The 17,896-nt window shown below is 42.4% G+C and overlaps 1 protein-coding gene across 4 annotated transcripts in view; it reads left to right on the top strand.

Annotated features, from left to right (window-relative positions):
• Positions 1-4,898: 4,898 nt before the first annotated feature.
• EDA2R (ectodysplasin A2 receptor) overlaps positions 4,899-17,896 on the top strand; it is a 46,604-nt gene continuing 33,606 nt past the window's right edge. For 2 of the 4 annotated variants that reach the window (XM_032255822.1, XM_032255819.1), the window contains exon 1: positions 4,900-4,994. The gene's annotated coding sequence lies outside the window, so the exon portion shown is untranslated. Of the gene's footprint in view, positions 4,995-5,062; positions 5,160-17,896 lie in introns of those variants that run through there. The other 2 variants (XM_032255821.1, XM_032255820.1) reach the window with 2 other exon arrangements.

Genomic DNA, 17,896 nt, shown 5'->3' with positions numbered 1-17,896 from the left:
ATTCTTGAGAATCCTGGGTCAGTTGCCACTTATTGGTTGTGGAACTGATAGATGGCATAGATAAGTTACCTATCACTTATGTGTCTCAATTTTGTTATCTATAAAATAGGAAAAAATAAATAAATACAAATAAAATAGGAGTGATGTCATGGTTTGTGCCTCACAGGATTATTGTGATGATTAAATGAGCTATTGCGTATAGAACATTTGGCATAGGGCCTGACATATAGAGTTCATCAAGCACTGAACAAGTATTGGCTATTATTATTATTTTGGATGTGGGCTTCAATTCTTTTGCAGCCATGTTATATTTATCATGGCACACCTGAGGCCTGGGAGCTCATTATAGAAGGATAAATTCAAATGTGAGAACTTTCCTCCTTGGGCCCACCCATTCATTTATTCAACAGATGTATTGATATATAACATATGTAAAAATGTATTGAGCACTTAAAACACTCTAGGTACTGTTTTTCATGTGAAAATTAGTGAAATGGTATACAAAGTCTCTGCCACATAGGTTCACACTCCAGTGAGAAAAGTTGGAATCAGGCCAGAGGGCCAATGAAGGGTTGGGGGAACTCTGTAAAACCCCTGCACTTGAGGGGCAAGTGGAGAATGAGAATCCAGAAAATGCTGTAGAGAAATAAGTGAAACCAGAAGACATGGTTTCCATGAAAGTCAAGGCAAGAGAATCAGAAAGAAAAGAATCCAAACAATGTTGGATGTTATAGATAATTCAAATAAGAAAACAGAAGAATTCATGGGTTGGATAGTAAAGAATTCATGGGTGACCTTGAGAAGAGCAGACTATCGTGAGTTTGGAAATGAAGAGGTGGACGTGAGGATATGAAAGCAATGAATCCTAGTTCAGAATGGAAAGACAATGTAGGAGAAGAAGCCAGAGGAAGAAAGACTATGAAGATACAAGTAAAGCAAAATGGAATAGACAGAAGGAGTAAACACGGATGGAGACAGGAGGAATCTCTGAGGTAAGAAACAGGGTGAACTTGAATGTGGAGAGGTCAGAAGTTTTTAGAGCTCAAGCTTGGTGCCCTTTTACATTCTCAGTGAACCTGGAGGTGAAGTCATCTGCTAGGAGTTTGGGAGCTGTGTAAGAACAGTGAGTTTTAAAAGCCATCTTGGGCAAGTGGAATAGAAGATGATTTAGAATTAGAGATAACACTATTGGACTGTGCTAGAATCCAACTGAAGTTTGAAAATTCCCACATTTGGAAGTAACTCTTATACGCCAGCTTTCTAATTCAGAAGAACTAAGCTTGTATACACCATTGCATCAGATATGTATGGCCAGGGTTATCTACACACATCTCACAGGCTGACTAACGAGAACAAGAAGCTGATATTGTATTCAGGGACATCCCTAGCAATGTTTGAGTTTATAGGAGTTGCCCCACAGGCCTCAGCATCCCCTTAGTCTTTCAACCTCTTTTTCCACTCCCTGTTCCCAGTCTTGAGAAGAGCTACAAGGGCCCCATTCTGCCCGGATAACCATGAAGCTCCTTCATGAAATGCTGTCCTGCCTTTGTTGGACACTAGAATTAGAGGTTACTCAGGATTCTCTGAGACACAGATAAGGCCAGTATTCCCCTGACTGACCCTAAGTAACCTCTGAAAGAGAGCTGAGGGGTGGCATCAGTGAGTTCTGAATCTCATTGAGCCCTAGAATCTGTCTGGCCCCAGAGATAAGCAGAGTGGAGGCTGGTCCTGCCTATCCTGCTGTCAGGTTAGGCTGGTTCCAGCACTATAGTATAGGCAGAGAAACTCTTTACCGATAGGACTCAGTTTGGATTCATGAAGTGACTCCTGCCTATCATAAAAGGAGGGTATGTGGAAAGCCCTCAAGAAATGAGCTGATCCAAACTTAGTTCTGCTGCACAAGCACACGGAGCTAAAGTGGCTCACCCATAGAGAGCAGAGAGCCTTAACCCTACCCACCACCACACTGCACCTCAGGTCCTGGGGTTAGTGCTGAGAAAAAGCTCACCTACCCAGTGGATTTCAAAAGGCCTAGTCAATTCTATTAGCTTGTACTAGATAGGGTATTCAAAAACGTCCTCTTTGATAAGGTGACATTTAAGCAGAGATATGGAGGAAGTGAGAAAAGGAGCCATGCTGATATCTAGGGTAAGAGTTGACTAGGCTGAAGGAACAGCAAATACAAAGACCAGAGTCTGCAGCATGCTTTGAGTGTCGGAATAAATATCAAGGCAGCCAGTGGGGTTGATTATGGTGGTCAAGGGGAGTGGTAAGAGATGAGATCAGAGATAGAGGAGCAGGTTAGTTGGGGTGGGACAGAGTGGGATGGGTTGTAGACCATTACATACTGTAGTTAAGGATTTTGGCTTTTCCATTGAATAAGAAGTTAACCAGCAGAATTGCTTGGACAGACTTAGACTGATGTACTTTTAAAACGATCACTCTGGCTGCACTGCTGAGAACTGACTGGAGTGGGGTAAGGACAATATACCAAGGAGAGCTGGAGGATATGGCAATAATTCAGGTGAAAGGTAATTGTGGCTTGCACCAGAGTGGTTCCAGTGAAGGTGCTAAGAAGTTGTTGAAATTCAGAGTTTATCTCTGAGGCAGGAGGCAGGGCTGACAGGATGTGCTGATGGGTTGAATGTAAGGTGTTAGCAAAAGAGAGGTGAGGATCATTCTGATTGTGGCCTTATAAATTGTGAAGATAAAATGAATTAATTCAAGAAAAAAAATGGAACAGTGCCTGGCAAGTGCTTAGTGAGGGCCAGCTAACTGTTACGGTATTATTGGACAAGTTATGGTAGAGGACAGTAGCTTCACATTTGCTGCTTATAATCAGTTTCCACAAGCAACAGCTTGTGGACTCTGACATTTCCCTGGCACCTCTATCTCAAGTTTCCTCCTGTACTTCCAGGCAGAATCACAGGGTACAAGGAGCCGCTTCATCTACAAAATGAGTATAGTAATCTCAACCTCATAGGATGGCTATAAGGTATGTAAAGAGACACATATGCATGACATACAGATGTTCAGTAAATGTTCTTCTTGTACACTTTCTTGACCTTTGCTACTGAAACTATGGTCTGTGGCCCAGCATTATCAATATCACCTGGAAGCAGTTAGAAAATAAGAGTCTTAGCCCCACACCAGAACTGCTAACTCAGAATCTGTGTTTTAACAAGATCCTTAGGTGGTTTGTGTGTGCATTAATATGTGAGAAGCATTGATCTAGGGTTTCAAGGTCATGCAGTGCAACAGTCTCTTCAGGGTACAGATGCAGAAAGAAAGGCTAAGAGAGAGGAAAAGATTTACATGATGTTATATTTAGTTTTGTGAAGACATCTACATTCAAGCTAGGGTTCTTTCTACTACATAAAAGTTTCAAAACTGTAACTCAGCCTTTCTGGGTAGGGAAGGATGGAGAAAAAGCAGAGGTCCTGTTTTCTAGGAAAGTACAGGACAGAATTAAGAGGTATCCAGGGTAGCTATTTTCATTTTAATCTCACAGATAATTTCAGAGGGCCCTAAAGTGCATTCATGTATTTATTTATTTATATTTAATAAACACTTCTATACCACTATGTCCCAGAAATCATTCTAAGCTCTTTATGCATATGAACATTATTTTGTATATTAACTCATATAATTCCCAAAACAATCCTATGAGTAAAGGATTGTTATTTTCCTCATTTTACAGAAGAGAATCCTGAGCCACAGAGTGGTTAAGTGACTTGCCTTAGGTCATAAAGCTAGTAGGAGGCAGACCTAGGATTCCAATTCTGGCAGTTTTCCGTCCTCCTAGGCCTGAGCCCACAGTAGCTAATTCTGGTCTCAACTCTAGCAAGGGGACAGATACAACGTTCATTTAGGACTTTTTCTACTTCAGCTTAGGGCCTGTTCAGCCCTTTGCCACCAAAAGCTTTTCAGGTGCTATGCTGAGACCCTATCCTGAGCCGGCATATAGCCTCTGAGCAGTACAGGAGGAGCCCCTCAGAGGCTGATAACGGCACATTTCTCAGTCCTCTCCCCCATACCTTGGCTCAAGCTTTTCTTTTCCTCTACCCATAATGCTATTTCTTCTTTGACCTCTTTTAAAACCTCCAAATCGATTGAAAAGCCTTTGCTTTCCCTGGCAAACTCTTTTTTACTACTTCTTTCTACCTGCCCCCCAACCCTTGTAGTCTGTACCTCATAGTTTGGCCTTCTGACTCTGTCCAGTCAAGTTTATCTTCCCAACTCTTCTGCAAGCTCTTCAAGGTCAGGGACCAGTAACGTTTCAGGATTTATCCACTGCTGCCTCTGAGATCATAGATAATAAAATCCCAAAGTGTCATTGCTTGAAGTGCCCTTAGAGACTATGTAGTTCAACCCCCTCCTTGTACAGACAATCAGGGCCCAGAGAAGGTGGGTGATCAGAGCTAAGTGCCAAAAACAGTTTTCCTTTATTTTTAGTAGTCTTTTCCCTGCTTCATTTTTGCTCTCTTCCTCCTGTCACAATACTACCTACGCTTCTGAACGGAGGAGTATTTTTTTGAGGCAGAGCCAGAGCTGGAAAGTGGCTTCTCTATGTGTCTGAAAATCTTGGCTTTTCCAACAATAATTTTCCCTGTCAAGCTCCAAGCCTGCTAACTCGTGAACAAACTTGGATGAGCTGAGGTGCACTCAGCTGTGAAAGAGACAACCTGACGCTTTCTCTAGGCCCAACTCCGTGGCCCTTTACTTTCTGGCCTCGCTTCAGTCCCAAGAGCTTTGCAGCTCCTGTCATACCAGTCGCTTGGTCACTGTTCTTCAGCCTCACATTGTGTCTCTGAAGGGCAGGGTTTCTTTTCGTAGCCACGCCTAGACACTCAAGTAGTCCAATAGCTGCTCTAGGAACTTCACTGGGGAGGAAGAGATAAGCTTACCCTGAAAGAAGGATTTGGGCTGTTGAAGCTACACGTGGATGCGAAATGAGTCAAGCGGAACTTTGATTACAAGGAATTTCCTCCGCTGTGAGTGTTTCGGCAGGCTGGGGGCCGAGGGGCGGGGCCGAGGGGCGGGGTCGAGGGGCGGGGGCCGAGGGGCGGAAGCTGGGTGGGTTGTTTGCTCTCCGCTGAGGTGGGTTTGTCCCGGAATCCCATTTTGCAAGCAAGAGCCATCTACTCGTCCGTTACAGGGTAAGTGTGGGAACACTGTTGTGGCAAGGCGGCTGGGACATGCGGCATCTAGGTGCGGAAGTACAGAATCGTGTCAGGATGATCCTGCTAGGGTGCCGCAAAAACAATTGGGAGGGCGCCTCGTGGCTGTCAGTCCATCCATTTGTATGCGGAGAGCGCTTTCTGAGGTGCCAGGGGATTTGGGCTGATATCCCTAGGGTCTTGGCGAGCCAGTTCCTGTAGGCTCTTACTGGACCTGCATTGCCCTGTAGGCTCTTATTGGACCTGCATTGGGAACATGCCTGGACGTGTCCAGCAACCTTGAGCATCTAGCGTTCGTAAAGAAGAGAAGGAGGCTGGGAGTTAGTGGAGGCGGGGGGTGGGGTGGCAGTCGATCAGACTTGTGGAGCATCCTGAGGAAAGCAGAACTGCTGGCCCGCCCACGTGGCTCGAGGGCAAGTCAGGGCTTGTGTAAAGAGCAAGCTGGCTCTGTTTGGGGGCTTTCAATCCACCCCCTCACCCGCCGAGCTTGGTTTACTTGATCTCTCATTCCTGGGAGCTGAGTCCCGGGCAGTGTTATTTTGATCCTGCCTCACCCCAAACACTGGCCAAGACCCAGCAAGCTGCAAGAACTGGGGGACAAGAAGGGACCCGCCAGAGATCAGGCTAGGAAAACAGAGACTTCAGGGTCTGACTTAGACAGGTGTTGGCAGAGTTCGCCAATGTCATGCTGGGTAGCTGGGGCAGGAAAGTTTGCACCATCTCCCCTAGATAACTCCTCTGTTCCTTCCTTCACCACAGCATACCTTCAACTCAGCAGACTCACTGAGCACCTAGTCTGTGCCACCATGTGTGAGACAGTGAGATGTTTGTCTGAGACTTAGGCTGTACCCACTGGGGCCTGACAGTGTCATCATGGATATAAAAAACACAGATAAATATAAATATAACAGGAGAGAGGTTTTAAAAGTTAAATCAAAATGCTCAGAGGCTGCCAAGTAAAGATCATATCAAGTTGAACCATATGAAATCAGAAAAATATTTTTTGATTGTTTTTAAAAATTGCAATGCCTTTCAGGGCTCCAGAGTTAGACTATTTGAGTTCACATCTCATACTCACCATTTATTAAGTTGTGTGACCTTGGACAAATAAAATTACTTCTTCCTTTCTGAGTTTCTGTTAACTCCAGGCTAAAGTGGATAATAATAGCATCTACCTCATAGGGTTGTTGTGAGTATTAGATGATATAATCCATATAAAATACTTTCACACACTTAGCATGGTGGCTGGCCCAAAATAAACACTCAATAAATATTAACTATTATTATTTAAGATAGACTGTGGCACACAGATAAAATTTCAACAGGTGGAGATAGAGAAGACAGTTTAAGCAGAGAAAATAACAGGAACAACTGCTTTAAGGCAGGGAAGCTCAGGGCATATGAAAAGAACACCAGCTGACCTGGATTTTAGAATTAGCAGGAAAATGTAAGTTAAAGTTGCCAAGGCAGATGGGTGGTAAACTGCAAAAGACAGTGGATGCTAGGGTTTTGATTTGATTTGGCAGACAAAAGAAAGCCATTGAAAGTTTCTTAGCTTAAAAAAAAAAAAAAAAAGATCCTCTGCTTTAGGAACAGTAATCTGGTTAAAAAAAAAAAGGTTAGTCAGCTGGAATGGAATAGGAAAACACAAGAGGTGGATAAACTAGAGGCAGTGAGGGAACAAGGCCCTGGGACTGAGGCGGTGGCTATGGGAATAGAAAGGAGGTAATGAATTTAACAAGCCATCACAAAAGTTGAATCTATGGAACTTTGTAGTTGATAAATTATATGGGATTGAAAAAGGAAGAAAGAGACAATCAGAATCTTTTCGAGTTGGCTTAGAAGGTAAAAGGTTGTACATTCCCATGTCACTTCTGTGGAAAATGCAATAGAAAGGATATGCACTTTCTGAGCTAGACACAGCTGTATTCAAGTCCTGGGTCTGCTATTTGTCTGCTGTTTGTGATCCTAAACATATTATGTACCTGACATTCCCAACTAGGATAGGTATTTCCACAAAGCATTTAGAAGTATGTGTGGTGTGTTTGTGTGTTTTACACACAGTCTAAGGTACTACTGCATTGAATGCCAAACAGGTGCAACAAATAATTGCTCCTACCACCCACCATGCCAGTAGTAAGCCAAATTAGAAGTAGTGAAATTCTTTGAGCCTCAGCCTTCTACCCTAAAAAAAAGGGATAATAGTACTCACATCATGGTGTTATGAGAGGATTAAAACAGATATTTCCTGCCAAGGGTTTAGCGCACAGTGCCTGACAAATAGAATTTCATGGTTTGTAATTTTCTTTTACCCTAATGGACTCCACATTAAAACATCCCTGCCAATCTCTGCTTGAACACTTCTAGAGGGAGTTCCTTACTTCTTCCTGAGAAAGCCCATTCACTTCAGGGAAAGCCTTGGACTGCTCAAAGTGCTTCCTTTTCTTAGCTTAACTTTGTTTTCCTAAAGCTTGTACCTGGATATCCTAGTCATTCCCCTTGAGGCCACCTAGAGCAGTCTGTTCTTTTTCTTCCATGACAGTTTTTCAGAGATCTGAAGATCAGAGATCAGATCCCCCTGTATCTTCTGTGCCCAGGTCAAACAGCTCAGCTAATTGTACCATTTCTTATCTGGCATGGTGCCAAGTCAAATATGGCTCTGGTTTTGAAGTCTATAAATTGGGGTATGAGTATGTCTTCATAGTAATGAGGACTTCTGCAAAAGGAACAGAATGGGTAAATGTGACAAATTTCTTTGTAATTTATTATCTTTTAAACTATTTTTTCTGATCAGGCATAGTGGCTCATTCCTGTAATCCTAGCACTTTAGGAGCCTGAGGTTAGAGGAAGGCTTGAGTCCAGGAGTACAAGACCAGCCTGGGCAACATAGCGAGACCCTGTCTATGTAATTTTTTTTTTTTTTTTTTTGATTAGCAGGGCACTGGATACTGGGCACTTATAGTCCAAGCTACTTGGGAGGTTGAGGCACTAGAATCTCCTGAGCCCAGGAGTTTGAGGTTGCAGTGAACTATGATCATGCCACTATATCCCAACCTGGGCAAAAAAGTGAGACCCTATCTCAAAAAGAAAAATTAAAGAATATAAATCGTTTTTTCCACTATGTGCCAAATACTTTCAAATCTATGATCCCAGTGATTCTTTATCTTCAACTGAGGGAAGTGCAGATTTGCTTATATATATTATACAGGTGGCCAAACAGATCATTTAGTTAGTAAGTATCTGTGCCAGAACTGGAAGCCACATTTTTCTTACTCCAAGTTCAGTATGTTTTTTCAATTTCCACTGCTGTTAGGGTTTAAGGTGATAGATAGCTGGGCAATTAGGCCAACTCTGGCACTAAAGAATGAGACAAAAGAAAGATGGATTCTCCAATTACCTTAAAGCAGTTATTCCCTTCTTTGAGAGAATTCTTTTCTTTTGAGATGGAGCCTTGCTCTGTCACCAGGCTAGAGTGCAGTGGTGCGATCTTGGCTCACTGTGCAACCTCCGTCTCCCAGGTTCAAGTGTGTCTCAGCCTCCCGAGTAGCTGAGTAGGTGCGTGCTACCACACCTGGCTAATTTTTTCTATTTTAGTAGAGACAGGGTTTCACCAGGTTGGCCAGGTTGGCCTCGATCTACTGATCTCGTGATACACCCTCCTCGGCCTCCCAAAGTGCTGAGCCACCGCGCCTGGCTGAATTCCTTTCTTTAGATGTCTTCTTGACCTGCTCCACTTGAATGCCTCCTGCAGAGAATGAATCATCTTTTGGAGCCACTCCTCAGTGCTGAAGCTTCATATTGAAGCAGAAGCTGCTTTTTCACTGCTTTCTTTTTGGAAACTAGGTCCACCCATGTATTATCTTCATGGGAACTTAACAGGAAGGATATGGGTCAGTTTCACCATCAGTATGTAAAATACAATTAATATTATTTTGTGTACATAGACATGAGGATGGCTATAGTCTGTCTTGGATCAGAGTTAATGGTATATATTTTTTATGTTCCCCACCAGACTACAATCTCCTAAATATGGAGAATATATGCTTTATTTACCTCTGGTTTTCTCTCTTGCCACTAAGTTCTAACAGAATGCCTAGCATAGAAGGTACTCATCAAGTGGTTTCTGAGTGATCAGAAATTAATTCTCCCTATCTTGGGGTGACAACAGTTATTATGCCCTCCAAACATCACCAAAAGACATCACTCTATTCTCAAGGATAAAGGAATTTCCATGTAATATATGGTGGAATCAAACAGTAAGATGTCCTACTTCCAGGAGGTTGTTAGTCACCATTGTGGATAAGCCAAAGAGAGTAGGCAGCATACTTCCCTTCTACAATCCATCTCTCCATGAACCAGCCCACCCTTTGGAATTTTTTCTGTTGAGGGTAAAATGAGCCATTATCGAGCTGTGGGAGTTAGGAAAAAGAAGCTGAAGCGTTGGTAGTATAGTCACTGAGTAATTGGTCTTAAAGCTGGGCCAACTCCTCTCTTTGTATATGGGAAGTAGAGAAGCCACTGGGCCCTGAATATGCAGACTTGAATTCTACTTTTAGGTCTACCACCAACCAACTGTGTGACTTTGGGAAAATTCTGTCCCTTTTCTGAGCATCAGTTTCCTCATCTTGGTTCACCAGGAAATGGGGTGAAGTTGTCTTGAATACTTTCAGCATTCCATGACTATATGTTTTCAATTATCTGACAGTTTGAAGTTTTAATTGGTTGCCAAAGAGGAGGAAAAAAAAAAAAAACCCACAATGGAATGTGATGTCTTAAGAGTACTGAGGTGCCTATTACTAAAGGACTTCAAGTAGAGCTGGATGATATTTCTTTACTGGGCAACAGGCCACTGGGGCTAAGATTAATTCTAAACCTCCCTTTGACTCTAAGATTGTCAGAGTCTAAAAATGGTCTCAAAGGATGTGCATTTACATATGAGATTGTAGGCTTCTTGGTATCAATCTCACCTTCCCTCTACAACCTGACAAAATCCTATAACTTTCTCTGTTTTCTTGGGCATCTAAAGAAAAAATAAAGAAATATTTTGGTGGCAGTATTCTATTTTGTACACACAGGCCTCATTCTATGGGTCTCGTTCTATTCTGTCGGTCCTTTGGTAAGGTTGCGGCCCTGGGTTGTGTTTGTAAATGCCCACAGATTTGTATCTCTTATCCTGGATATTTTATTCCCTGGCCTGTAAGGATAGGATGGAGTACTTGATTGCTATGGGAAAAAAATAAACTATTCTTATTGACATCTTCAGATACAGCTATTCAAGATTGCTTGGTAAATGGGACAGGATGGAGGGAGTGTGGGGCAAGACCAACAAACTTAATAGAAATCAGAAATTGGAGTACTTGACTGAGTTTTATCCAGTCCCAACCCTGCAAATAAATCATACCATGAATTCAATTCCCAACTGGGACAACTCAGCCAAAAGCTTTCTTGGAAAGTCACCTTATCTTCCCTTCCAGTACTGCTGGTCAAGCAACTAATTTTTTATGATACCATAATTTTATGGCATCGTGTGGTGATTGGTACATGACCAGAGATTCACTTTGGCTAGGGTAACAGCAGAGCAAAGCGGAGTTTAGCTGAGTGCTGGTCTAGCTTGAGGCTTGTCTCCCATGCCCTTTGTTCCTCAGCTCTGGTTGCGGTAGTGACAACAATCATAGCAACTCCTCACATGTGTAGCACAATCTGGAGTTTCCAGAGCACTCTCACATACATTATCTCATTTTTCCCTTGAACGTAATCCAGGGTAGTTTCTGTGCTTTTGCTCCCACTTGGGAAGAGTATTTCAGAAGTCAGTAGAACATTTTCCCTCTAAATGAGCCCAGAATTTGGTGTCCTTAATTTCATCCTGTTTCTTTAATAATGTCTTTGTATTCTTGGCTACACAGTTCCTTTTCCCCTTTCCTTTAACGATTATTTTCAGCAGTTGCCAAACACTATCCAAATATTTATATTTTTAATTTACAGTCTTCTAAGTTATATTTGTCTTTTGAGGTTTGTGCTTTGTTTGTTGTGTATGTGCATGTATGCACATGTTTTGAAGGCAAAACAATTTGACGCATATGGTTAGCATTTACTTTTGGCCAAGTGGAAGCAGCCCAGTTCAATTGGTCATTAATTCTGTCTGTACAATGACAATGGCTTTTAGTAAAGATTTTTTTTTTCTTTTTCTACCCCAGCTGGAGCATGACCTCTTGCTGTGTGCGCTAGGATAAAAGACAAAGGAGAATAGATGAGACTTCTTTAATTTTGTATATGTTCATTCTCCTCTGTTGCTATACCATTCCTGACATTACGGGGCCAGTTGTTACTATCACTAACAGTTAAAATTCTTCAGCCACTTTGGAAATGTTGAAAGTAGCGCATTAAAAACTGAAGTAACCACGTGTGTTCTCTGAATTATGTCTATTCCAGGTGCAGATTTTAGTGTACTTAAAAACAAAACAACAATTTACTTTCATCACCTGCTCATGAAATAAAATCAAAATAACACACATCTTCAGTCCTGTCCTCCTCCACCTCCCAGTATTAAAAGCTGACACATTGGCCATCCTTTACTTCTTAAAGCTTTGTGCTATACTACCCTATCAAGGTTCTCTGTATTTTTTCTTCTCTGGCTTCCCCTTCTTGGTTGCTATCATCTACTCCTGCTCTTCCAGCTTCAAGTATGAGTGACCCTCAATGTTTTGTTTTTGGCATTATTCTTTTATTTATTTTTTATTTTTTTGAGACAGAGTATGGCTTTGTCACCCAGACTGGAGTGCAGTGGCACTATCTCGGCTCACTGCAACCTCTGCCACCTGGGTTCAAGCAATTCTCCTGCCTCAGTCTCCCGAGTAGCTGGTACTACAGGTGTGCATCACCACACCTGACTAATTTTTGCATTTTTAGTAGAGACAATGTTTTGCCATGTTGGCCAGCTTTGTCTTGAACTTCTGACCTCAAGTGAATTACAGGCAGGAGCCACTGCACCCAGCCATTCTTCTTTAACCATGATTTAACTTCTGCCATGATTTACTTAGGCCAGAGGTTATCAACCCGCAGAGGTTTTTATTTAATTAATCTAGAGCATAGGATTTTTTTTTTTTTCAGTGCTCCAGATGATTCTGATGTGCAGCCATGAGCAAGAACTGTTATTCTGGTCTTTTAATGCATTGACACATCTCCAACTTCAACCTATATTCTATATATTTTATATGCTTGCTGGGCATGACCATTGAAATGTTTCTCTCTCCCCTTCAACTTCTCTATATTTAAAATAATTGAAGTGCTCGCTTCGGCAGCACATATACTAAAAATAATTGAAAAACAGTGCATTATCTTTTCTCCTACCAAGCAGCACTCCTTTCATGCTTCTTATGGCACTTAGATTCTTGTGGGTTCCCAGGCAGGAGCTCTCAGAATCTTCTCTGACTCTTGTCATTCTGTTGGTCCTCACTTTGTAATGTTTATGTCTCCTACTATCACTTTCTCTCTGTTCCTATTGTAACCACCTTTGACTTAACCCTTATCTCCTCAGGCTTGGACAGTTACTCTGTCAAACCATTATTTCAAGTGCACTTTGGTTGACGTTCATAAAATGCATCTTTGCCCATCCTAAAATATCACTGAAGAAAAAATTTCAGTGAAGGCTGGGAGGATCTCCATTCTCTAAAGCTCAATACTGCCTTGAAAAATGTGCCAGACGCATAGGTCCTAAATTACCTTCGAGTTCTGTCCCCAACTATTACTGCATTGCTGTCTGTCTCACTTCTTAGGTGTATTAGTAATTGCTTTCTAAATTTGGGAGCTTCTGTGTTATTTGCATATATGTTTAGGATTGTGATATTTTCCTGTTGGACAAGGCCTTGTATCATATAATGTCCCTCTTTGTCTCTTTTAACTGCTGTTGCTTTAAAGTTTGTTTTGTCTGATATAAGAATAGCTACCTCTGCTCACTTTTGGTGTCCATTTGAATGAAATGCTTTTTTCCATCCCTTTTCTTTAAGGTTATGTGAGTCCTTATGTGTTAGGTGACTCTCCTGAAGGCAGCAGATAGTTGTTGGTGAGTTCTTATCCTTTCTGCAGTTCTGTATTTCTTAAGTGGGGCATTGAGGCCATTTACATTCAATGTTAGTATTGAAATGTGTTTCCATTGCATTCATTGTGCTATTTGTTGCCTATGTACATTGGGTTTTTTGTTTGTTTGTTTTTGCTTTTTAAAACGTATTTTTGTTTTATAGGTCCTGTGTGATTGATTTATGCTTTAAAGAGGTTCTGTTTTTATGTGTTTCCGGGATTTGTTTCAAGATTTAGAGCTCCTTTTAGCAGTTCTTGTAGTGGTGGCTTGGTAGTGGTGAATTCTCTCAGCATCTGTTTGTCTGAAAAAGGCTGTATCTTTCTTTTATATATGATGCTTACTTTCACTGGATACAAAATTCCTGACTGATAATTGTTATATTTTTGGGAGGCTGAAAATAGGACCCCCAATTCCTTCTAGCTTGTAGGGTTTCTGCTGAGAAATCTGCAGTTAATCCGATAGGTTTTCCTTTGCAGGCTCCCTTCCTCTTCCCTCCTCTCCCCTCCCCTTCCCTCCCCTCCCCTCCCCTCCTCTCCCTTCCTCTCCCTTCCTCTCCCCTTTCTTCCTCTCCTCTCCCTCTCCCTGGCTGTTGGCTGGTACTGGGGTTTGTCTGCCCAAAGTCCTGTGGTGTGAACTGTCTATGGGTCTCTCAGCTGTAGATACCAGCACCTGTTCTGTTGGAGGTGGCAGGGAGTGAAATGGCCTCTGTAACAGTTCTTAGTTTTAGTGGTTTCATTTTCTAGTTTTGTGGTGGTTGGCCTTCTGCTAGGAGATGGTGCTTTTCAGAGAGCATAAGCTGTGGTAGTGTGGAGAGGAACCAGTGGTACATGGGGCCCTAGAACTCCCAAGTATATATGCCCTTTGTCTTCAGCTGCCATGGTGAGTAGGGAAGGACAATCAGGTGGGGGCGGGGCTAGGTGTGTCTGAGCTTACACTTTCCTTGAGTGGGTCTTGCTGCAGCTGCTGTGGGGGTGTGGGTGAGGTTCCCAGATCCATGGAGTGTGTACCTAGGAGGATTATAGCTGCTTCTGCTGAGTCATGCAGGTTGTCAGGGAAGTGGGGCACAGCTGGCAGTCACAGGCCTCACCCAGCTCCCACACAATCTCAATGGCCAGTCTGACTCCCACTGTGCCCTCCTAACAGTCCCATATCTGTTTCTAGGCAGTGGGTGAGCAGGGCTTAAGAACCTGCCCCATGCTACCCACCTCCCAGCTATGAAAGAAAAGGGCTTTGGTTCTTCCCCTGCCTGTGGAGCCCTCACACAAGATTAGTGCCGTACCCCGAGTTCTGACCAAGATGCTTCTCTCCTGGTTCAAGTTGTTACAAAGCTCAACTGGAGACTTCTTTTTCCCCATGGTGTTTTCCCCCATGCCTCTGGCCACCCTTCTGAAGGTTCCCTGTGATTCCAGGCAGGAATGGACTGCTTGGGGACCCAGCAAGCTCCCGCGGCCTTTATGGCTGCTTCTTCTACCCCTGTATTTTCCTTGGCTCTCTATCGACTCAGCTCCAGGTAAGATCAGAAACTTCTTCCACAAACTAGACCTTCAGTTTCCCCAATGGGGGTGTGTGTTTGGTAGTGGAGGTTATCCCTTTCCCACTTCCGCAGTTGGGGCACTCACAGTATTTGGAGTATTTGCTGGGTCCTACAGGTGCAGTCTACTTCCTTCAGAGTGTCTGTGGGTCCTCTAGGGATTCCTGGTTTGTTCTTACAGTCATCCTGGACCTAAAATTCACGATGCAAGCCTCCTCACACTGCTCTGTCCATCCGAGTCGGAACTGCAATCTAGCCGGCCTCGTGTCTGCCACGATGACCCCCAAGCTCTGCTTCTTACTGAAATCTCAAGCAAGATCTCAGACCTGTCGTTTCCTTCTTCACCATGTGATCTTCTTTTTTAATCAATTTATTTATTTATTTGAGATGGAGTCTTGCTCTGTTGCTCAGACTGGAGTGCAGTGGCACAGTCTTGGCTTATGGCAGCCTCAGCCTCCCAGTTCAAGTGATTCTTGTGCCTTAGCTTCCAAAATAGCTGGAATTACAGGCATGTGCAACCATGCCCAGCTCATTTTTGTATTTTTAGTAGAGTCGAGATTTCACCATGTTGGCCAGGCTGGTCTCAAACTCCTGACCTCATGTGATTCACCCACCTTGGCCTTCCAAAGTTCTGAGATTATAGGCATGAGCCACGGTGTCTGGCCAAATTTATTAATTTTTGATGACAATCCCTAGCTTCCTCCTAGTGATATCATGATGACCTGTTGAGCCAATTGCTATAAAGTCCTCTATACACTCTGAAACCTTTTACTCAGGCAGGAGATTATTTCCATTATTCTGTAGATTTTCATCATTTGCTCACCCAACAAATATTTATTTAGTGCCTACTGTGCGCCAGGCACTATTCTAAGCACTGAGGATGAAGTAGCAAACGCAATAGGTGCCATGGTCTCATGGCATTTACATTCTAATTGGGGAAGAAATAAACAATAAAGAAGTACATAAGTAAGACATATGATATTTCAGAAGATCATATGTGCTATGGAAAAGAATAAAACAGGAAATGGGGATAGGAATTATGGAAAGAAGGTGAAAATTGGAGAGTGATCAGAGAAGCCTTACTAAGAAGACTGTATATGAACTGAACAAAGAACTGAAGAAGATTAGGGAGGTGGCCATGCAGATATCTTGGAAATAAACAATTCTGCTTGAGGGAACAGCAGATGTGAAGGCCTTAAGATGAAAACATTTCTGGTTGGTTTGAAGACCAACAAGGAGGCCAGCATGGCTGGAGTGAAGAGAATAAGGAAAGGAGTAGTAGAACAAAATAATGGGGGACGTTGAGATAGACATATCATCTAAGGGCTCCATTGGCCATTATAAGAACTTAATTTTTTATTTTTTAATATGAGCTCTTTATTATATGCCATACATCACTGTGTATATTTTATGTTTTTACATACCCATTCAGTTTTGAAGTTATATCCAAAATTATGTAGGACTTATGTTTTATTATTAGTGAAAGAGGGAGACTTCAATGGCTTTTGAGGCTGGAAATGACATGACCTAACATGTTTTAGCCTCTTTATTTTTATTTCCTATTCTCCCTAGAAAAAATATGGGTAGGCCCAGGTTTCTCTCTCAACAGATTCTCTCTGAATATGGGAGAGAGACACAGAAAAGCCTTTTTTCTGAATGCCCTTTATATTCGGGTGAAACAGACAAGGTCAGAGCCAAAAGAGCCCTTAAAACTGTGACTTTCAACATTGACTGCACATGAGAATCACTTGGTGAACTGTAAAATGTCACATGCTCAGGCCACATTTTTTACTAATTACAACAGAATCTTTGGGAAAGGACCCAGGTGTCAGTATGTTTTGGCACTCCCAAGGTGCAACCAAGATTGAGAACCAATGGTCTAAGAGATTAGCCAAACCAACTCCCTAATGGTACAAAAGGGGAACTTGATTCCAGCATTGGGAAGGGATATTCTCCTGATGGCAGAGCTGGCCCTAGGACCATTCACTATACTGAGCTAAAAACAAGAAGTGCAAACTTTACAAATAGTAGGGCAAAAGGTAGATATAATGTTTGATAGTTTGAAAGGAGGTTATAGACAAGAGAAACCTGGGATAGAAGCAGGTCAGAAAAGGGGAAGGCTGAGTGCCAACATCGAAAGGTAAAGCAACATTTGGATTACAGGCCAGACATCTGGAAATGATGACACTGTACAGTTTAGAAGCTTGATTATCAAGGAAAGCAGTGTTCTCAAGGCAAGGTTGAGCAACTGCTTTGATTTTGTCTTCTGCATGTGGGCAGAGGGATGGACTCACAGGAGAGGAATGGGCAAGGCATGGAGACCATCTGCTGTCTTCTTCACCCTTTTTAATCCCTCCCCTCCTGCACTGTCCAGGCAATGCAAATATCCTGAAGTACTGAGTTCTTAATTTAGACTTGTCCTTCTGTCCTGCCTACCCATACTACATAGAGAGAGCATGTTTCATCCCACAGGCATGTGTGCAAGTTAAGAAGAGCAACAGCCACAAGCTGCAGCCAGAAGCAGCTGTACCCCCAGCAGCCAGGGTACCTCACATCCAGCAGAAACTTGGCCAACATCAATTATTCAGGGCACGATGAGCTAATTTGGGGCCTACTATTAATTTCAGCTTTATTGTTTCTCCTCTTCCCTGTCTGCTTGCAGTCTTACTCTTCTATGTTATTTTTTGAGGAATCAGGACAGGGGGATGAGTGGGAAGAACAGCCACATGACAGACAGGCAAAATAAGGAGATAACTCTAGTCATACTGCCACTTCTTGGCCCTTGTAAAGACAACAATGTATATACAACACATACTGGATAAGTTTGGGTGAAAAGTTGGATGAATCAAATTATAGTTGGAGGACTATATAAAAATATTCATAGCAGCTTTAACAATTTTGGGGGGGGCTAACTTAGGCAATGTCCTATTGGAATTGTACATTCACAGTATTAAATCTAAAAAACTATCTTTTAAAATGAGATATAATTCATATACTATAGGACTTACCCTTTTAAAGTGTATAATTCACTATCACCACTGTCTAATTCCAGTGCATTTTCATTACCCCAGAAAGAAACTTATACCTATTAAGCAGTCACTCCCCATTTCC

Source organism: Sapajus apella, unplaced genomic scaffold (genome assembly GCF_009761245.1).
Source record: "Sapajus apella isolate SASKATOON/1434 unplaced genomic scaffold, GSC_monkey_1.0 scaffold91, whole genome shotgun sequence".
In the NCBI taxonomy this organism is placed as follows: Eukaryota; Metazoa; Chordata; class Mammalia; order Primates; family Cebidae; genus Sapajus; species Sapajus apella.
The sequence above is the reverse complement of the archived record's forward strand: the minus strand, read 5'-3'. Positions and strand labels throughout refer to the sequence as shown.